Below are 23790 nucleotides of genomic sequence, written 5' to 3'. Positions count from 1 at the left end.
TGTGATAGGCGGAGCACGCTACCATCACACCACGGTGGCCGCCAATATGTATGTATGTATACCAAACATAATAATTCCATTAAATCCGGTGCTTTCGCTTTGCATACCATATACTTACAGATTTTTTTTTTCAATTACAACGGTGCAAACATTTTAAATTAAAATTCAATTTTGAATTTTTTTGCATCAATCAAACATTTTCTACTAAAATTTACAAAAAAAAATACAAAAAAAAAAATAAATTAAAAAAATAGAAAATGAAATTGGTCATACATAAAACTTATATTTTCCAAAAAAAAAAAAAACATTTGCATTAATGCATAACAAAATACAACATAACATACAACGTCTATATTTGCAACATTATACATTTTTATAAAGTGGGTAGGTATATGCATATACATTGACACAATTTGTGAAAAGTTAATTACGTTTGAATACATTCAATACTTTTAAAACACTTTAAAAATTTACTACATTAAAAACTTTATTAAATTCTTACTACATTCTATACCTTGAAAATACTTTAAAATACAAAAAAAAAAAAAATGGTAGAACAAAATAAAATTTAATACAAAAAAAAAGACATTTTGCTGTGAAACGGTGCGGCCGACACGTTAAATAATTAACACATATATTTGATGAAAACGGTGCGTCCGTAAAACCTTAAAATTTAAAGATTTTTTTGTGCAACGGTGCGGCCGTCACGTTAAATAATATTGTAATAAATACGAAATTGCAATAAACCTCGTTTAAAATTAATATTGTCTTGGAAAATTGGAAAATAGATCAGTCTTCTCTCTTGTATACCGTATATGGTAGCACATCCGGAACAAAACAAAAAAAAATGTTTAAGCCAAAATTTAATTGATGGTTCACGAGGAATATTCTTAACTCACTTTCAAATAATTCCAACAAATGTATGCCAAAATTCAATATTCTTAACTCACTTTCAAAAAATTCCAACAAATTTATGCCAAAATTCAATACACAGTGCAAGTAAAGCGGTTCCAAAATAGATTATAAAATCATTAAAAATTTTTTTCCATTAAAATTTTTTCACATTCATAACACAAATTTGCCACTTTCTCTAATTCAACTTAGGTGATAAAACCATTTCAAAATCCCTTTCCATTCAAATTTGTTCAAATTCATAACTCAAATCTGCAACAACAATTTAATTTAGGTTACAAAATCATTTCAACTATTTCATTCAAATTTGTTAATACACAAACAGCCAAAGCTCTCACACCTTTTTCTTCTGCTAATGTCAAATTTCGAAACAAAATTCAAAGAATTGAGAGAAAATTTCTTTAAAATTAAAAAACGCGTTTTACATACAGGTCGTTCTTTACCGACAAGGCAAGAGAAGTTAGATGAGTATAAAAATTCTTTAATTGAGGCATATAATAACATTCTAGTAGAGGTAAGTGGTAATTTTGAAAACCGACCTAGGCTAGTTGCTGTGAATAAAAGGTTATCACGTTGTAGGGAAGAATTAATTAAATGTTTTACAAAGTATCAACTAAACTAGAGCGACTTAGTCCAAGATAACATTTTTATGTCAGATACTGATCGGGAAGAAAAAGAATCCCTCGACTTACATAAAACCGATTCTGAGGAGGAAAAATAATTCTCTAACCCAGCAAAGCCAGAAACACTCGACAGTCGTATCGGTGAACAAAGTTGTTCTTTACCTCATACTGAAAATATTTCATTACAAGAAAACTTCTGTGGTTTCGATAACCCACTCGTTACATCAAACAATTTTTAGGGCTTTTAACAACCTTTTCAAATTCCAACCAATCTCGTACTAACTTTCTAGAACCAACAATAATGGCTACATCAGAGAAAAAGAAACAGTTTATTGGGTCGTGGGCGCCCTTATTCAGGGAAAACTATAACGGTGACCCCTTAGCGCTAGAGTCCTTCATAGATAAAATTGAACTAGTAGAAGGCCGTACAGATCTAGATCTTATGCCAACTTTCATTTCACTTGTTAAATCGAAGCTCGAAGGGAAAGCAAGAGAAGCAATTCCGACAAATATAACATCTATCCAAGAAATTAAATATGCGCTTAAGATTCGAATAAAGCCAGACAATTCAAAAGATAGCTTCACTTAAAGTTAAAAACAGTAATTTAACCGAGTTTGCTAAGCGCGTAGAGGAATTATCTGATGCTTTATAGAGGTCTCTAATTATCGAGGGCATATCAAAAGCAAAAGCGCACGAGATGGCAGTCGAACAGTCAGTAAACGTTTGTAGGCTAAATTCGCGCTCAGACTTAGTCAAAGCAATTCTGACATCAACCTCTTTTAGTGACGCAAAAGACGTCGTAGCAAAAATGATAGTCGAACAAAACAATCACGCTACAGAAAGACAGGTATTAGCTTTTCGACCAAGGTTTAACAATCAAAATAATTTTCGCAATAACAATAGAGGCAATAACTACTACAACAACAATAATAGATACAACAACAATAGCAATTTCAATAGGTACAATAACAATAACAATTTCAATAGGTACAACAACAATAATAACGGTAGATACAACAATAACAATCAAATAAATCAATAGGCAAAACAACAAATATTAAATAACGACTATTGAGGCAAAGGTCATTCCCGTAACACTGGCAACAGTCAAAATAGGTTAGAAAACAGAACCAATACTAACGCTGGAAGTTTAAATACGCGTAATAGTGCAAACGTCCGCTCTTTAAACTTGGACGCCTCTCAACAGCGAACACTGAGGGACGAGGAGAGAAGCGAATAAATATTAAAAATGTTTTTTGTCTAAACTTAAATTACTCAGATTTTATCGAAATTTATATAACTGGATCTAACAAATTATGTAAATTTTTACTAGATACGATATGGTTTTAGTTCAAAAAGAACGACGTGAAAAACATAAAAATATATATCAGAGCCCATATTTAGTAACAAATATAGATGGTGTAAATGTAACCATTTTTGATAATGAAAACAAAAAATACAAAACGGTACATAAAAACCGCATAAGGGCAGTGCCTAGATAAATAAAATCGGATGTACCCAATTTCAGTTTGAGATAGTCAAAAAAAATTTTTTTTTATTATTTCATTACGCTAATAAAGCAAATTTAAATCAAAATTTATCATACATTAAAACCATACTTATTTAAGTAAAAGCAAATTTAAATAAAACAAGTAAGAACGGGACTGTCTTCGGCTGTGCCGAAGACTTCATACCTTTCATGAATGGGGCTGAACAATAATCTTATCCCGTTCGTAATCTCCGAATAATCGGATGTATAAGATAAGAAATATATAGTGAACAGATCTACATACCTTAACGATTTTTAAGATAAATATAAAATAAAAAACGGGTAGGTACTTTGTGTGAGGATGCAAAGTTTCAGGTTTTTTGTGGTCTGCGTGTAAAAACTATGACTACGAATCACGTATTTCAAAAATATATGACGAAAACGTAACTATTTGATGAAATTTGATGAATTTTGAAGATTCTAGCCGTAAAAAAGGGGTGAAAATGACAGTTTATATGAAGTATATAATATATATACGACCGATCTCTATGATTTTTTCAGACAACAATATATGCTATATACGTAAGCATTTTGTGAAATTTGAAGCTTCTAACTGTTAAAATGGGGCAGAAATTGCGCAAAGTTTCTTATCTGAACAATCGGTTGTATGAGATATATACTATGTGTACCACCGATCTCAATGATTTTTTCAGACATCAATATATGCTATACACGTAAGCAGTTGGTGAAATTTGAAGCTTCTAGCTGTTAAAATGGGGCCGAAATCGTAAAAAAAATATATATATACTATATATATATACTATATATACCATCATATATATATTATATATATCACCGATCTCTATGATTTTTTGACACAACAATACATACTATATACGTAAGCAATCGGTGAAATTTGAAGCTTATAACTGTTAAAATGGGGAAGAAATTGCGCAAAGTTTCTTATCTGAACAATCGGTTGTATGGGATATATACTATATATACCACCGGTATCTATGATTTTCTCAGACAACAATATATGCTATACACGTAAGCATTTGGTGAAATTTGAACATATCTAAACGATTTTTAAGATAAATATAAAATAAAAAATAGGTAGGTAATCTGTGTGAGGATGCAAAGCTTCACGTTTTTTGTGGTCTGCATGTAAAAACTATGGCTACGAATCACGTATTTCAAAAATATATGACGTAAACGTAACTATTTGATGAAATTTGATGAATCTTGAAGCTTCTAGCCGTAAAAAAGGGGTCAATATGACAGTTTATATGAAGTATATAATATATATACCACCGATCTCTATGATTTTTTCAGACAACAATATATGCTATATACGAAAGCATTTTGTGAAATTTGAAGCTTCTAACTGTTAAAACGGGGCAGAAATTGCGCAAAGTTTCTTATCTGAACAATCGGTTGTATGAGATATATACTATGTATATCACCGATCTCAATGATTTTTTCAGACATCAATATATGCTATACACGTAAGCAGTTGGTGAAATTTGAAGCTTCTAGCTGTTAAAATGGGGTAGAAATTGCGAAAAGTTTCTTATCTGAACAATCGGTTGTATGAGATATATACTATATATAGAACCGATCTCTATGATTTTTTGAGACAACAATATATGCTATATACGTAAGCAATCAGTGAAATTTGAAGCTTATAGCTGTTAAAATGGGGTAGAAATTGCGAAAAGTTTCTTATCTGAACAATCGGTTGTATGAGATATATACTATATATACAACCGATCTCTATGATTTTTTCAGACAACAATATATGCTATATACGTAAGCAATCGGTGAAATTTGAAGCTTATAGCTGTTAAAATGGGGTAGAAATTGCGAAAAGTTTCTTATCTGAACAATCGGTTGTATGAGATATATACTATATATACAACCGATCTCTATGATTTTTTCAGACAACAATATATGCTATATAAGTAAATATTCGGTGTAATTTGAAGCTTCTAGCTATTAAAATGGGGCTAAAATTTGCGAAAATATATATATATATACTATATATATATGCTATATATACCACCATATATATACTATATATACCACCGATCTTTATGATTTTTTCAGACAACAATATATGCTATATACGTAAGCATTCGCTGAAATTTGAAGCCTCTAGCTCTTAAAATAGGGCAGTAATTACGAAAAGTTCCTTATCTGAACAATCGGTTGTGGGGGATATATACTATATATACGACCGATCTCATAAATTTTTTCAGGCAACAATATGTTCAATATACGAAAGTATATGGTGAAGTTTGAAGCTTCAATCTGTTAAATTGGGTAAGATATTACAAAAATCCTCTTTTTCTGAAAAATCGGTCGTATGGAGGATATATGCTATAGTGGTCCGATCCGGTCGGTTCCGACAAATGTCTAATCGGACACCCAAATACACCTGCTCACCAAATTTTATCAAGATATCTCAAAAATTGAGGGACTAGTTTGCATACAAACAGACAGACGGACAGACGGACAGACGGACATGGCTAAAACAACTCAGCTCTTCAACCTGATTATTTCGGTATACTTAATGGTGGGTCTATCTATTTTCCTTTAAGGACTTACAATTTTCGGTTTCGTGACGAACTTAATATACCATTTCATTTTCATGAAAGGTATAAATATGTCAAACGGTGAAAATAATACGAAATGAAGTAAAATAAACAAATAGAAAATGTATGTATAAGGTACTATACAAAACCGATGAAAATGAATTTTTGAATTACAAAGAAAACAAAAAAAAAAAAATATATATAAACTATTAATATTCAGATATGTAAATATGTTGGCTTAATGTAATTAATTAAATTAACAAAGCTAACTTACAAAAAAAAAAAAAAAAACAACACAAACAAAAATATATAAAAACTACTAATATGAAGATTATATATATATATATGACGCAAATATGTAGGTTAAAATACAAATAAATGTAATTAGTTAATTTAGCCAAGTTAGCCTAGGTATATCTGCCACAAAAGTTCAAAATTTTTCTCATTTTTTTCCATTCGGGATGAATGTAAAACCGCCCAAAAAAAAGTTGAAGCCGACAAGCCTGATCAACTTGTCGATTTCAACCCTTTTTTTCGAAAAGGGGGATGGTGTAACAGCAGCCTTATGATCTCACCCTATTTCCCACTTGGTGCAACCCTGTTGTCTATTGTGAATGGACAACAGGTGTCGAAACAAGTTGTAAACGGAGAGGTCGGCTCGTAAAGAAAGGCGGCCATCATTATAAATTTGGTCAGAGACAGCGGGCAGACATCTTGTTATAATCGTCATATTTTTTGAGCATCAAGCTAAAACGCTTATCGAACATTTAAGTTACTTGTAGTGAACATTAAATAAACTTGTAATAAAAGACACTTTCTAATAAACGTTTATTTGTACATTTAAAACGAAGTGGTGTTTGCATCAGTGATTACAATCAAGATAGCAAATTTGATGGAGGCGTTTCATCGGCGTGAACTACTACGTGCATTTCTGTGGGCACATTTCAGGTTGCCCGTCACCTTTCCAATGTAGAATTGGATATTGTAATGCGTCGTAACTTCCATGAAGTTCCGAAACACGCTGTAATTGTTCATTTCTACGATGAAGTACAATATCGCGGGTTTCAAACTGATCGCCAACAATTACAATTGCCATTTCTTAAATCATCGGTAAATTAAATCTTTTGGCATGCTCACCAAAAGGCGTTTTATCCGCTCTGATTATGATTTTGTGATTATCAGATGTAATGCGATCGAGAGCGGTTTTGAACAATTTCACCAATTCAGTGTTCTGATGAAAAAATCTTTGGAGATCGCAAATAATCGCTCGTTTTGTATGTGAGCCAATTGTGCAACGTTCATCCAACTAACGATTTTCATCTCCGATAAAATATATTTGCAAAAATTGATGGTCAGGAAATGGTAAAAATGCACCCGCTCGATGATAAATCTGACCTTGAATCTGTAATGTGTATGCAATGTAATTTGATGTTGGATCAGAATCCTTATAAACATTGTAGAAACTGTTACTTACATCCACAGAACAATTAGATATTTCACATGAAGTAATCACCTTAAATGTCGGCATAAAATTGTTTCTTATAATTTTTGTAGCACCAAAAGAAGTCATTTGAAATGATGAATTGTATTCCTGTATATGATTCATAAAATGCTTCGACATTGGAGATCCTCCAAAAATCAATGAGTGCAATGGATCAGGTGGAGTTTCAAATGCCGGCAATTTCACTTTCTATCACCCAGAAACTTAGCTGCTTCACAATGTGGACATATCGCACTCATTAATCCAATATATCCATGAATACTGGTGGGTCGTAATTAAAAGCAGGACGATACATATTTTCTAGAACACGCTGGATTTCTTTGCCGCTGTGGTTCTGCAGATCTATTTCGTGCATATCTGTCACGTCGTATTTCATTTTGTTGTGACAGGTCATCAATACTTTACGCTCTTCTTTGAAGTAACATTCCGTTAGCACTACGCGTACGTCGAACGATATTTTGACGTCTGGCTCGAGGCATTTTCTTCAACAGAAAGGAAAAAAATTCAATAAAACTATGTTCAACGCAAGAAATTTAATTTAAGAGAAGCACATGTGCAAACAAAAAATGCGCGGTCGAAATACACCCACACGTATATGTCCAAAAGACAAAACAAAAATACAAACCGTGCAAAAAATTTGATGAAAAACACAATAAAACATGTGCGCATGATTAGATACAGTTGAAATCACTAAATGTATTCTGTAAGATGAACGAAGAGAGAACATTTGAAAAAATAAATTTGAAGAGAAAAACATGATACATCATTGTCACAATTTTCTACTGTTTTTGTTCAACGATACGACATACAGAAGGAATTCCCAATGTATTATAAATATTGATATGAATTCAATTGAAAATGAAGAAATACTCAATTATGAATCGAAAACTACATAAATATTGAAAACACGTGTTGATTATCCATAGTTCAAAACAAAAAGACCTAATGTCAATATACACCGAAAGTACCATGTGACAGATATGTATGTTGTTTTGTGGTGTATCTCTTTCCATTGTATCTGAAAAATTCCTATTGCCAAAACGGCATCCATGTTCATTGTTCATACTCTTGTTTAAGAAAACTCGATCAGATGCAGATGAATCATTACAACACATCATAAATACGTTTCTTTACTACTTTTTTTTTAAATTATTTTATTCTTAAGGCATCATAGTAAAAAAGTTAATAAGTGTGTGGGAACAACAATTTTCAGGACGCTGGTGAATATATTCGTTGAACTCGAGGGATCCATGAGTTAGGTTATCAAATAGTTGTAGCGATATTGATTCGAAAACAGGTGGGCGAATGTTTCTAATGTTGACTTGATCCGTATTTCGAAGAAACATTGTATATGTAAATCTTATGGCTATCAGATTTGGTAGTCGTAAATTTGCAAGTTGAATGGTAACAGTCAACGATTCTGTATATTCCTTTTCCCAATAAATGATTTCTCGTCGTAAAAGAAGATTGAACACGTTGCGCCGAACCGTTGTTTGTTGGGACAGTTGTGTAATGAAGAGATATTGCAAATTTTCAGTAAGGAAGTGACCATTTGAAAAGAACCAGTTGAAATTTGCGGAATGTCGGGTTTTAATTTCGAGAAATCTAAAATATTGACCGAAATAATGCATCAGCGCTTCGTCGTAAAAAATGCGATGAACTCGATGCTCTTGAATTCTTGTTGCCAAAATCCCAGCCAAAAATGAATTTGCCGATGCGAAATGTATGACATCTTCATCAGAATGCAGTCGGTCAGCAATTTCCAAGATTATTTCAACTGTATTCGTGGTTGTTTCTGAAGAAAAGCAACGCAATTCTATTACAATGTTGTTTCTTTGACACAGCAAAATCACAATAAATTTAGTGGGACATTACTCACCAAATTGAAGCACAGCAAATACCGAATTTGCTTAAACCCAGTTCATTTATTATTTTTACAGTTTTTATGAAAAAAAAAAACAAATGACTTCTTTTTTTCGTTTGGTTTTCACTTGAGAAATGCCGAACGTCAAATTATAATTCTAGAAACGTCAATTCCATTGAATAATGCAAAATGGAAATAAGCACCACCTATTCCATTTCATGAAATAACGCAAATAAGCACCATCTATTGGTATGAAACGTAGCCGTAGCTTGGTGTGTTATATCTCATGAACCGCTCAACCAAATTCAATCAAACTTTACAGACACCTTCTACATGATAGCCGATAGCCTAAATGCACCGTAGACATTTTGTTGAATTTGGTGCAGCCGGTTTCAGGTTATAAAGCAACACCAAAAATGTGCACTTATTTTTATATATATAGATAGATTGAAGTTATTTATTCAACAGTTTAGTGATTCGAACGTTAGCAGAAGGTTGCAAATAAGCGGAATTGCACTAAATTCGTTACACTATGTATCCAGTGAAAATTTGCAAATGAGTGAAGTCAGCTGCATTAATTTTGTATTGGCAGAACGTTGCAAAAGAGCCGTGGTGAATTATGTAATTGGTGCTAACGGATTTAGCGTTAGATTAACAATACCCATTAGATTAATTTTACCCAATATTGGCAGGTATTAGAATTCGTCATGATAAATGATGATTTGACAATGTTTCCACTAATGGATTGAGGATGCGAATGGAACTAGAGGTCTTTGTAACCGTGGTTTTGGTTTTAGTTAGAAGCTTTATTTCTTCATTGAAGGCAATCTGCTGGACGAATTTTATCCAAAATTGTAGAAAATCCTGTATTTCTGCAACTGAGAGTCATTTGTCATCGTTGATAATTGGAATTCAATGAGCTTTGGTTGCGAATCGAAAGCACCATGAGGTGACGCGTAATAATTTGATTAAATCCGAATAGTAGTCAAGTAATACTGATTCGGAATGTTGTTGTTGTTGTTGTAGCGATTAGGTTACTCCCTAGGCTTTGGGGAGTGTTATCGATGTGATGGTCCTTTGTCGGATACAGATCCGATACGCTCCGGTAACACAGCACCATTAAGGTGCTGGCCCGACCATTTCGGGAACGATTTATATGGCCACATTAAACCTTCAGGCCATCCCTCCCTCCCCACCCCAAGTTCCATGAGGAACTGTTTTAGTGAAATGTGGATTTGTCTTTCCTTTTCCTTGCTTTCGTTTCTGCTTGTTGGGACTGAGTAAACTTATTCGTCGGCCAAAACGAGCTATCCAACTTAAGCCACTGGGGACCGTGCCACCAGAGTTGGTGTGAATTTAAATGACGAGGCGTCATAACACGTGATTCACAATCCGCGGGGTGTTCCTTACCCGGAACAAACCTCCAACATGCAGTTGGTAGCCTTTCTTGAACGAAGCTCACTCTATTTGCTACAAAATTCTTCCATTTTGAAGGATAGTTCGTGAGCCAAGTGAGAGTAACTGATGAATCAATCCAAAGCCATACAGTGGCCGACGAAAGATTGAGCGCGTCAATAACGTTATGTGTTAGTGAGTGTGCAGGACTGCTGCGGTGAGCTCAAGGCGAGGAATTGACATTCTAGTCTTTGCTTTAACCAAACTCACCGCAGTTTCCTCATGTAAAACTTTAAGATAGACAACTGCGCTCATGGCCGCTAGTGATGCGTCAGAAAAGCCATGAATGTCTTCCTACTAAAGCATTTGGCAAACCCTAGATGTCGCGGAATTGTAAGAATGTGCAAGTCTTGAAGGCTAGACTCAAAATCCTACCAAGAGCTTTGTAACGAATCAGGGAGTTGTTGATCCCACTCAAGCTTGTGAAGCCATAGATTTTGCATGCAAATTTTTGCTGTGACGACTATCGGAGAAATAAATCCTAGGGGATCAAATATTTGCACAATATTAGATAAGGCGTTACGTTTTGTGATGTTCTTGATAGGAATAAAATTGTTATAAAAATGAAAGCTGTTGAATCAAACTTGATGTTGGTTTCAGTAGCCAAGAGGTTAGGCTCCAGATGTGCGAGAATCGTCGGTTCATTGGTACTCCATTGTTGAAGATGAAATTGACAGCGTTGCAGAATTGTGTAACTTGGTTGACCAATTCAGTGCACTCCTGTAAAGTGTCAGCTCCACCGAATTCGTCGTCTACGTATCGGCCGAGCGATAGCATTGGAACCGTTAGTGGAAATCGATGTCCTTCTTCAATAAAAAGCTGATTAAATGCTCTTAGGGCTAAAAAGGGTGCACATGGTTGACCATAAGTTACGGTGCGGAGATGATATTCGACTAACTTCCCATTTGACAACCATAGTATTCTCTGTAGATCCCAACCATCCTGATGAACCAAGACTCGGCGATACATTTGTTTAACATCAGCAGAGACAACGTACTTTTAACGTTCGGGCCGAACCATTAAAAACAACTCCTAGTTTTGTAGTCGTACTAGATTGTCGGAGCACGCCATGATGAGGCAAATATTATATGATGGATTTAGGTACGTAGCCATCAGGAACTTTGGCCATGTGAAAGTTGGTTTCGTAGTTGTTCAAAAATTCGGTATACATTTGGGTGTATTCAGGGTTCGCGGTCAGTCGTCCGTTTAGGGAAAATAGGATACGAACTGCGTTTGATCGCGAATCCCCTAGTGCTGAAACGGATTGTTTTAGAGGCAATCGGACAACGTACTGTCCATTTTCGGTGCGTGTGTGTGTCCGTTGAAAACGAGTCTCGCACGCCTCCTTCTGGAGTCAGCGTAGGTGTTAGGGTGGTAACCTCCTCCTGTTGCCAAAACCTTCGAATGAGCTGACTGATTTCGTCATCATGTGAGCAATTTTCTGCGATAGATCCAGAAAGAATCCAGCCAAAGACTGTGGCCTGTGCGATTGAAGTATGTATCGGACCTTTCCGAACACCATTTTGTAAAATTTCGGAGTAGACATCAGCGCCTAAAATAATGTCTATTTTGCCAGGGGTGTTAAACGTTGGGTCAGCAAGTTGTAACCCTGTAATGTGAGCCCAATCTGTAGATTTACATAGATTCCCTTGACGGTAAGAATGCAGTTAGTTTAGGTAATACAAATGCAGTAACTGTGCACGCGTACCGCTTTGTCGATAATGAATTTAAGTTGACAGATACCACTCCGCGAGTGGTGGAAACATGGGACACCCCAAGAAGGCTAATTGTGGCTGCTGAACGCTTTAATCAAATAAGTTGAACCATTCTTTCACTGATAAATGCCATTTCTGAACCCGGATCAATCAATACACGCGCTACGTGACGCACATGCTCAACTAGAATTTCTACGAGTGTAGTTGCTAATAAGACATTGGAGCGTTTACAAGCTCCTGCGGTGGCATGGTTGACGACAGCAGCTTCCTCGCTACTGTTTGACTGCAAATCACTCGATTGAACGGTTGATAATTGTAAGTCATCAGAATCTGCTGTCACGTGGTTGACAGCCGATTTGGTAGATTTTTGTGAAACGATATGTAACAACGTATTATGGCGTTTTCTACACTTATGGCATGTTCCTTTGGACGAGCAATCCTTTAACACGTATTGCAGGCGGGTTGATGGGGCTCGACCCCTCCTCTGGCCTCCGCCAGGCTGCGTTGGACTTGTCGCGGAATGTGGGTATGCTTGCCTTTAAGCACGAACTAGCTCGTCGGATATGGGTGGGTTTCGTTTTCCACAGTCCACGCAGCAGCCGCAATAAAAAAAAATTCATACCCTTCAGTGACACCGGAGTAATCACTCCACCCTCGTAGCATCTGACCAGCCACGGCCAATAGAATCATCTCCCCCCCCCCCCTTTCCAACTCTCAATACCCCTAACTGTCCTTGTCCGTACCCTTCGTAACCCCCCCCCCCCCCCCCCCCTGTCCAAGTCTCGGTTCGCCTCCTTTGCATGAGGCCGGCCAATTCGCCCCTCCTCAACCTTTTTCCAACCTAGGCCCTTGTGGCTGGCCCCTAAAATTCCCTACACCCCCATATTCATGAGTCACTCCCCACGCTCATGCCCCCCTACCACTTCCCCATGTCATCCCGTCCTCGTCCGTCATGACCCCGTCAAGAAATTCACTCATCACACCTTCACTTCAATTTAACAATTCATTATAATGTTTTATTTATTAATCACTATGGTATGACAACTTAACGTATGGTTGCTCATCGGTGCAACCCCTGTGCATGGACACGGTTGAGCCGAGATCGGAATAATCACTCCAAAAAAAATGAATTCAAGAACCTACAGGCCTACCCTAGGACGTCCCAGCATCTGACCTGACTTTCGGACTAATGCAATTATTCATGTCCGATCTCGAACCTGTATGCGCCCCCCCTGTATCATATCACGTGTATTGTACCGACCTGCACTTCTTATTGGGATTTTACATCACCCTCATCACACCTTCACTTCAATTTAACAATTCATTATAATGTTTTATTTATTAATCACTATGGTATGACAACTTAACGTATGGTTGCTCATCGGTGCAACCCCTGTGCATGGACACCGTTGAGCCGAGATCGGAATAATCACTCCAAAAAAAAAAATGAATTCAAGAACCTACAGGCCTACCCTAGGACGTCCCAGCATCTGACCTGACTTTCGGACTAATGCAATTATTCATGTCCGATCTCGAACCTGTATGCGGCCCCCCTGTATCATATCACGTGTATTGCACCGACCTGCACTTCTTATTGGGATTTTACATCACCCTCATATTCATACAAGGTTTTGGGAATTCATATCTCACCTAAATCTACATAGATTAACAGCTTCTGGCTGATCACAAAAATAAGCCTATTTAAATGCCTATTTCATTTAAATGTAGGTATACATATACAAAGTGAAAAAAATATATGCAAGAAAGAGGTTAATCTATCTTAGGTGAAGGAGGATCTGGTCAAAACAACCTGACATGACCAAAGGTTACAGTTCGCGATTGAAATCGCGATCTCGCATACGCGAGTTTACAGTCCTGGGTTACCCTGTCCGATTGTTCCAACCAAACACTACCTCACTCTTACTGTACTAATTTTATTATATAACTACCACGTATGTATTCTTGTGTTTAAATAAAGTATGCAAAAAAAATGTTAGTGTTTTACCACCAAATGTATTGACCTGATGCACTCTAACTCACAACTCCACTGGTGTGTGCGTCCTACCTCACCACCTTCAAATCCCTCGTCTGCTCAATGGGCCGTATGCGCCGCAATTACCCACACGTGGAAGTGAATGGTTGCATCAAATCAACACACTCGGATTCACCCTCCCAATTAAATCACAGTTGGTCCAGCCAGCTTGCTGTGGGACACCGCCTCCGAGACGAAGCTGAAAGAAGCAATCCTCCGCCCGAATATGAGTCCTCACCAATCCCAAAAACTCCCGATCAGGGTTCAGGAAATGCGCACTCGGTTTTCTTTATTCGAATCGCAGCCCTGCATGATATATCTTATGCGATGTCTTCCAAGAAAAAAACACGGGTAATTCTCCCAATTAGCGCCACGGTATGCTCATGCATTAAGCGCACGACTTTATGCTTGTTTTCGGGTGTGCCAGCGCAACTTACTGGATCCAAATAGCTGCCAAACTACAAAATACTTAGTTTTACCTTGTTTTTCCGATATTATGGTAATTTGTGTGGGCTTATGGCAGAACAACCATGTTTTTGATGGTGTGCTGCAACCTGAAGGCTTCACCTTTATTGTGGGATGGGCACGGAGCTGCGCGAACGTTCCTGTTTCCGAAATCGATTCCATTAAGGTGCATATTAATTAAATCTATTTTTTTGAATATAAACTCACCGTTTCCGTTTGGGTTAGTCACTCAAAGAAGTTCCCTTCCGCAGCCGGGAAATTCACTGGCTATCACCACGGTACTCCACTCCCTGGTACTGGATGGGATGCCCAAAATTTTTTTGGGAATAAAATTTTCCTAACTGGCGTGGTCGCCGTTTTCACCAGAAAGAACTTTTCCGTATATCTGTCACCTTAGCTGCGGTTCAACACTATAGCTTAGTGGCAAATTTTACCTTTTGTTCGCTAGCACTTTGGTGTGTTCGATTACCAATTTAGATCCAACTACGGTTTGCGATGCAACTGAGTCGGATTCAACTTTTTCATAGCATTACCGGTCTATCGCAACCAGTCGGTCGTAACACACGTGAGGCCCTAAGCAATTAAAATATAGTTGTTTAGATTTAACGAAATATCTGCATTCAGTAGGGGATTTTCGTTCAAAGGTTGGGCTTTGAATCAACTTATGATTCTTTGGAGCACAAACAACATCGCGATGATGAAAATGAAGATGAAGTTGTGGCATGACTTTTCGCCTTGTTGTTATTTTGCGACTTCACGGAGTCATGGCGATCGATTGTTTCGAGTGCAGCAACACGAGTTTCGATAAACTTGGTGAGAGCTGGAAGGTCGGTTGGGGTTGCGGATGCACCTCGGTCAAGCTCCCATGACTTGTGGTTGAGCCGAGACACTGAGTTACAAGGTGGACAATCATGATGTCCCAATTGTCGACAGGAACTCCAAGAGCTTTCAGGGCTGATAGGGTTTCGGAGCCATTTGAAAGTAACCCTTGTAATCCTTTTGCAGACGTCTGCGTGAGTTTTTTCACCGTAAATAAGGCTTCAAGCTGAGTCCTAATAAGAACGCATTTGTTCTCATAGCGTGCAACTAATTTATTCCATACAGGAACGAAATTATCAGAAGTGATGGCGAAGGTGGCTAGCAGACGCTCTGCTTTCCCGTATAAACTTCGCTTAAGACGTGGTCAAGAACCGTGCTACACCTGACAAGTGAAATGTACATATCGCTGAGGGATCTCCAATTTCCGAAGTTTCCATCAAACGTGGGAAGAACCAATTCAGGTAATATGGCTCGGGTGGATGAGACAGGGGCTGCTAAGGAAGTTTCGGCGAGGACAGATCCGTCGTGTGGATTTACTGCATTGAATTCAGCAAGTTTTTCTAATAAAAAATACCTTTTGTTGATCGTAAACTTCGTACATGCTAGCAAACACGTTGTTGCTTATGGGGTATTCCATCCCATTTCGAACAATTTTGAACCCGATCCCTTTAGAATTGGCTGAAAGTTTTTCTTCTTTTTCTAGCTTACGAAAGTCGTTTTTCAGAAGTTTTTCAAATTTTTTCATCCAACTCAAAAAAAGTTATGAATTTTTAAAAAAACACCGTTTTTGTTTTCAAAATGCTATAACTTTTTCAAAAATTGAGCGTTTGGGATCTTTTTTTTTTTTAATTTGTTTTTAAACGTACTTTTCGGAAAAAATTAAAAAAAATTTTTAAAGTTTTTTTTTTTTGTAATTTTTCAGTTTTTCGAGATTTTTCGAATTTCCCCCTTTTTTTTCATAAAAAACCAATCAATTCTGCAATCATCCCCACTAATCCCGGAGTGGGCCGAGAATTTTTTTTTTTTATTAAATTGAACAAACAGAACAAACACCGATTGTTGACAAAATATGCTGATGATATTTTTGCGGTTGTAAAAACTACAGAAATAGAAAGCATGTTAAAATTGCTAAATGTATACCACAGCACTATCAAATTTATAGTAGAGGTGGAGAAAGGTGGAGAGCTACCCTATCTTGAAACTTTGATAATAAATAAAAACAACATATTGTGGATTGATTGGTATATGAAACCAACCTCATTGGGTAGATTAATTAACTACAATTCTAAACCTGAAACAAAAATTATTAGAAACACCGCGAAGAATTTTATAAGTAGAGTTCTCACGATAAGTGAGAAAATATTTCACAAAAAGAATATTGCCATAATAAAGAAGACGTCAGAACAGAACGAATTCCCCAGAGAATTGATTAATAAACTTATTCACAACTTTTACGCGGGAGCCAAAAATTAAAACTTATGTGAAAAGGGCAATAAATTATATAAGCCAGTATCGTATATTCCCGGATTGGCAGAAAGAATGAAAAGCTCGAACCTATTTGACAGGGAAAAATACACAATAGCATTCACATACAACAATTCACTCCGACAAGTATTTAACAATATGAAGGACCCAATTCCAAAGTTAGATAAATCTAATTTATTTATTTATTTATTATGAAATTCCATGTAATGGCGACGGGTTCCACGTACGCAGGAAGGTATATGTGGGGACAACAAAACAAAAACTGAAGACAAGGGTTTCCGGTCACAGGTCCAATATCAAGCTAAGAAACAATTCGTCGGACAACAAGACTGCCTTGTTATCTCATTGTGCTTAAACTGGACATTACCCCGATTTTGAAAATGTTAGAATTCTCAATAAAGAAAAACACTACAATAAACGATATACATATTGTTACGAATATTAGCAAAACTAAGGGGTGCTGCTATCTCTAGGCCGATGCTAAGCAGTGACGTGAATTCACATCAATAATTCAATCATTATGGATCTACATAAACGAATCAATAACTGCGTATACACATATGTACGTATACGAGCAGCGGAGAAGCAATGCACAAACACATGCATATATCTTATCTGAATTGTCACAAGCGAGGGCAATAATTTGTGCAAGTATTACTCAAATGAGAAGTTATAAACGTAGTTGTGGCTGGCGATTTTGTAGCTGAAACTAACTAGTAAGTTCTGGAATGGAAAAGCCTGGAAGTATGCAATGAGAAATCAAAAAGTATAAAAGGCGCGACAGTAGAGGCGAGGAGTGAGTTTCATTTGAGCTATCAATCAGTTTGGCTATTAAGCCAGCTAGTTGCAAAGTATAAGTGTTATTGTGAAGTACTTTAATAAAAGCCGTTTTTCCATTATTCAATATTGGAGTTATTTATTCAACAGTTTAGCGATACGAATTGCAGTAAATTCGTTACAATTGGTGTCAGAAGAGGAATTGTTGAATAAATTCCAGACGACAACAAGGACATGGCAAAGTTCAGTGAATTGAAGATCCAGCAACTGAAGAAGGAGTTGGAGAGCCGTGGATTGAATACAACCGGCATTAAACTCGAACTTCAGGCAAGACTACGAGAGGCAATGGAATTAGAAGGAATTGACGTGGAAGAGTATGGCTTTCATATTGATGTCGACGAAACAACAAAAATGGAAGAGACAGTTACGAGCACAGACTTGAACATGATTTTGGCTGCAATATCTGCTCAAACATCGACAGTGGCTTCTCAACTGGATGAAAAACAGATAAGTATGGCATCTCAACTAGAATCCCAGGAGAACCGTATAACATCCAAGATGGAAGAACAGAAGACACGTATTGTAGAAATGTCGTCAGAAATAACATTAAAGATTGAAGCACAAGAAACGTGTATTTCAGAAATGTCGACACAGATTACATCCAAGATGGAAGCACAAGAGGAGCGCTTATCATTGCAGGTGGCACAAATGTCTTCGCAGTTACAAGCACAGAATACAAAAATTCTACTGCTCGAGGACAAAATGGATGCCGGGATAGAAGCTTTGAGAGGTCGTATACAGGAGTTACAAATAAATCGCCCAACAGTTTCAGCGAGTAATCCAGGTAATCCTTTCCAGGTATTTAAGCTCCAATTTGAGAAGACGTCGGCAGCGAACAACTGGACTACTGAAGATAAAGTTGTAGCTCTGTTCGTGGCATTGAAAGGGCCAGCAGCCGAAATCCTACAGACGATTCCCGAAGAAGAGCGGAACAACTATGAAGCATTGATGGCCGCTGCCGAGAGACGTTATGGAAGCGAGCATAGGAAACAGATATTCCAAATTGAGTTGCAAAACCGTCACCAAAGGCCTGGTGAAACATTGCAAGAGTTTGCGTCGGATATTGAAAGGCTAGCACATTTAGCGAAGAGCACAGAACTTTATAAATGACATACGGGACGTTGAAACAAAGCGAGCTACATACGCAAACCCAAAGCCAACATTCGTAGAAACGGTATCACATGCTCTGATTCAGGAAACAGCGTCGCTTCTGTGTAAGCCAGTTTTCAAAGCACGCCGTGTAAAAGTAGAAAGGCCAGAGTGGGTAGACGCAATATTGGAGGCGCTGAAAGGATCGCAAAAGCGGAGTGAAAAAGTTATCAAATGCGTGAAGCCCGATCACATTGCACGTCATTGCGATCTTGGTCCTGGTAGTTCCAACTTGGGTGGCCGTAAACGCAAAGCTGGAGGAGATGAGCAAGAGCTTGCCAGATGGAAAAATCGAGAGCTAGCTCCAGCTATTGAATGTCCTGTGATATCTGTGTCGCAAATTGGAAGGAAATGAATCAGTCTTACCGTCAGAGGGAATGTGGATGGCAAGGAGCGTGTACTGACTGTAGATACGGGCGCATCTCATTCCTTGATTCGATCTGATTTAGTCAACAGGAGAGTAAAACCGTTACCTGGAGCAAGGTTGCGTACAGTCACAGGCGAGTATAACCAAGTCCAGTGTGAAGTGATATGTGAAGTCCTAATTGGGAAGGTCACGGTTCTACACAAATTCGTTGTGGCGAAGATCGTTGAAGAAGTCATATTGGGAGTGGACTTCTTGGTTGACCATGACATCAAGATCGATATGCAGCGAAGGGAGAACCAGGATATACCACTTAACTTCAAGTTGGAGTCGTGGTTTTCCAATTGTTTATATGCGGTAGATGGCATCACTGATCCTTTTTACAACTTTGTATGGGCCTTCCCAACTGCACCAAAATTTGGAAGGAACACCTTTCCGCCGGCGAGGGTTGTACAACAGTACCAAATCTCCCTCCAAGAAACCCTCCGAATTATTCTTGTTGTCGGACCTGTATTTCATCTTACTACTCGTTATCCTGGATCGTTCCCTCGCACTCTGTTGTTTGGCCAATGAGGAACTACTTCGCAGAGCTTGATCTTGACGGATTGACTTTGCATCATCAGTATCGTCTTGACGTTTCACAACAGTAGTATGCGCTGGCTTGAAACCACCCTTGCATTCTTTCTGGAAAATTCTTTCAGTCGTTTTAGTGCGTCCATTAGGGTTTGTCAATGCCAGTGTTTTTCTCGCAGGTACTTTTGATTTCGCTTTATTTGGCCCATTCGATCCATCAACGTTTGCTCGGTCTACTTTCCTTGACTTTCGTGGTCTCTGTAGAATCTCCTCCACCAGCACTCGCTTACTGCTGAACCCTTCTTCCAAACTGTAGTTAAGTGGCACATCTTGGTTCTCATAATGCATCACCCTTTTCTGCATATCGATCTTGATGTTATGGTCAACCAAGAAATCCACTCCCAATATAACTTCATCAACAATCTCCGCCACAACGAATTTGTGTAAAACCATGACCTTCCCAATTAAGACTTCACAGATCACTTCTCCCCGGACTTGGTTATACTCGCCAGTGACCGTACGCAACCTCGCTCCAGTTAACGGTTTTACTCTCCTGTTCACCAAGTCAGATCGGATCAAGGAATGAGATGCGCCCGTATCTACAGTCAGTACACGCTCCTTGCCAACCACATTCCCTCTGACGGTAAGACTGCTTGATTTCTTTCCAATTTGCGACACAGATATCACAGGACATTCAATAGCCGGGGCAAGTTTTCGTTCTTTACAGCAGACACGCTCTTGCTCATTTCCTCCAGCTTTGCGTTTACGGCCACCCTCATTGTTGGAATTATTAGGACCAAGATCGCAATGACGTGCAATGTGACCGGACTTCCCGCATTTGAAGAATTCGGTAACTTTTTCACTCCGCTTTTGCGATCCTTTCAGCGCCTCCAATATTGCGTCTACCCACTCTGGCCTTTCTACTTCCACACGGCGTGCTTTGAAAACTAGCTTACACAGAAGCGACGCTGTTTCCTGAATCATAGCTTGTGAAGCCGTTTCTGCGAATGTTGGCTTTGGGTTTGCGTATGTAGCTCGCTTTGTTTCGACGCCAGTATGCCATTTATAAAGCTCTGAATCTTTACCCTTTCAGTGTACTCCACGGGTGCGTCCGCATTTGCAAGATGAGCCAATCTTTCAATATCTGAAGCAAACTCCTGCAATGTCTCATTTGCTTTTTGGTAGCGGTTTTGCAACTCAATTTGGAATATCTGTTTTCTATGCTCGCTTCCATAACGTCGTTCTACAGCAGCCATCAATGCTTCATAATTGTTCCGCTCTCCTTCGGGAGAGGGTAGGATTTCCGCTGCTGGCCCCTTCAATGCCACGAACAGTGCAGCAACTTTATCTTCCGCATTCCAGTTGTTCACTGCTGCGGTCTTCTCAAACTGTAGCTTGAAGACCTGGAAAGGAACAGAACCGTCAAAAGATGGAGTTTTTACCTTCGTATTACTCGCTGAAGCAGCCGGCCGATTAAGTTGCAATTCCTGTATACGACCTCTCAACGCATCCACCTCTGCCTCGAATTTTTTTTCAAACTGCATTATTTTTTCGTCCATGCGCGCTTCGAGTTTTGATGATATACGCGCCTATTGTGCTTCTAGTTGTACTGTTATGCGTGTCTCTAGTTCTTTCAGTTGGGTTGCCATATATGTCTTTTGTTCTTCCAGCTGTGATGACATATTTGTGGATATTTGTGGTGACATTTCTGTTATACGTGCCTCTTGTGCTTCAATCTTCGCTGTTATACGGTTCTCCTGCGATTCCAGCTGAGTTTCCATCTTGGATGTAATATCTGTCTTTTGCGATTCCAGTTGAGATGACATGTTGGTGGATATTTGTGATGACATTTCGGACATTTGTGCCGATATTGCAGCCAATATCATGTTCAGGTCTGTGTTCGCCATTGTCTGCGGTGTTTCTTCCATTTTTATTATTTCCTCGCCATCAAGATGAAAGTCATACTCTTCCACATCAATTCCTTCTGCTTCCATTGCCTCTCGTAGCCGTACCTGAAGTTCAAGTTTAACGCCGCTTGTATTCAATCCACGGCTCTCCAACTCCTTTTTTAGTTGCTGGATCTTCAATTCACTGAACTTTGCCATGTCCTTGTTGTCGTCTGGAATTTATTCAACAATTCCTCTTCTGACACCAATTGTAACGAATTTGCTGCAAATCCTCTTATTTGCCCTTTTGCTAGGTTCGTATCGCTAAACTGTTGAATAAATAACTCCAATATTGAATAATGGAAAAATGGCTTTTATTAAAATACTTCACAATAACACTCAAACTGTGCAACGAATAGCTTAATAACCAAACTGATAGCTTAAATGAAACTGACTTTCTAAATAATACTGCTATTGCTCGCTAGATATCGTCTTAGCCGTAACTGTTTGACAACTGAAATCAAACTGAATTCCAGCGCCTCTACATCTGTCGCCTTTTATACTCTTTGACTTTAACCTTCGCATCTTCTAGGCGCTTCCAGAATCTACTAGTCCATTAGCTCTCAAACATCTCAGCTGTAACTACAATGCACAATTTTATAGTTTTTCTCATTGCATACTTATAGGAGTATCTCAGGTATATGCATGTGTTTGTGCATTGACTCTCCGCTGCTCGTATACGTACATGGTACATATGTGTAGACGCAATTATTTATTCGTTTATGTAGATACATAATGATTGAATTATTGATGTGAATGTTTGTAGTTTACAGTCTCTCGCGCACACATAGGCGTATAAGTAAATGCATCTGTGTGTGACATCCTCTCGCCTGCCTTATATATATCTATACATGATTTGATTATTGACGTAAATACCGCTTAGCATGGCCTTAGCATCGCCTTAGTGATGGTATAGCTTAGTGATGCTAATATCCGTGACAATATAATAAATTGTAATAATAAATTGCCAATTTAAAAAAAGCGTAATAAATTGTTTCAAACTGCAAATGCAACCGTGTAAAGTGTGTTTATGGAGTAGATTTAAATGTCAGTTACGCATGGCTCAACTATATGGTTGGCTCATCTCATCAGCTGCTTTTATTTTTTTTATTTCACTGTAGTAAAGATTGTCAAAAGAAGATGGGAAACTCAAAATTAAAGCAAAACATTCAACACATTTTCTTACAACACACAAAAATTTCAAAGTTTTATGCAGGGACGGAAAATAATAATTTTTTTTTTCGGAGTCGAAAAAGTCATGGTCAAAAAATGGTCCTAGGTGAAAATATTTGAGTTCCCAGGTATCCCTATAGCAATATCATGTCGAATCATGCGTCCTTTTCATTTTTCGAACTTTTTCCATAAAAGTCCACATATAAAAGTAAAATCTGTATTTTTATTTTTTGAGTTCGAGAGAACTAGTTAAACTCGGACTTTTAAATTTAAAAGTCCCGAAATAAAAGTTAAATCAAGACTTATTTTTTAAGGCCGAAATAAAAGTCCCGCTTGATAACAAAGAAACGGCTTATCCGAATTAAAAAAAAAAATTATTTCGTATAAGCCGTTTCTTTGTTATCAAGCGGGACTTTTATTTCGGCCTTAAAAAATAAAAGTTTTGATTTAACTTTTATTTCGGGACTTTTATTTTTAAAAGTCCGAGTTTAACTAGTTCTATCAGACGCAAATAATAAAAATCTGAAAATAATTTTTATCTTGATCCAAATATATTTGAATTCCAAAATTAATAGTTTTGCAAGGACTTATATTATAAAAGGAATACCAGTTTCAGTCCCTAATACCAACACGCACATTTTGACAGTCTGAACAAAGGTATGTTGTTGTTGTAGAGATGAGCCAACTAGCTATCAAATTACTATTGTGTAAGCTAAATTGAGTTGTATGAACATCACTCAATTTAAATCGAAATTGCCTTTATTTATTTTTCTTTTTGAACATAGTATTA

The 23790-nt window shown here is 37.6% G+C and overlaps 1 protein-coding gene across 4 annotated transcripts in view; it reads left to right on the top strand.

Moving 5' to 3' along the window:
* The window catches only part of Parp1 (Poly-(ADP-ribose) polymerase), a 636927-nt gene that overhangs the window by 296476 nt on the left and 316661 nt on the right, over positions 1 to 23790 (top strand). The gene's annotated exons all lie outside the window — the stretch shown is intronic.

The sequence above is a fragment of the Eurosta solidaginis genome, chromosome 1 (assembly GCF_040869045.1).
Source record: "Eurosta solidaginis isolate ZX-2024a chromosome 1, ASM4086904v1, whole genome shotgun sequence".
Lineage (NCBI taxonomy): Eukaryota > Metazoa > Arthropoda > Insecta > Diptera > Tephritidae > Eurosta > Eurosta solidaginis.
Note: the sequence above shows the minus strand (reverse complement) of the source record. Positions and strands in the feature narration are given on the sequence as shown.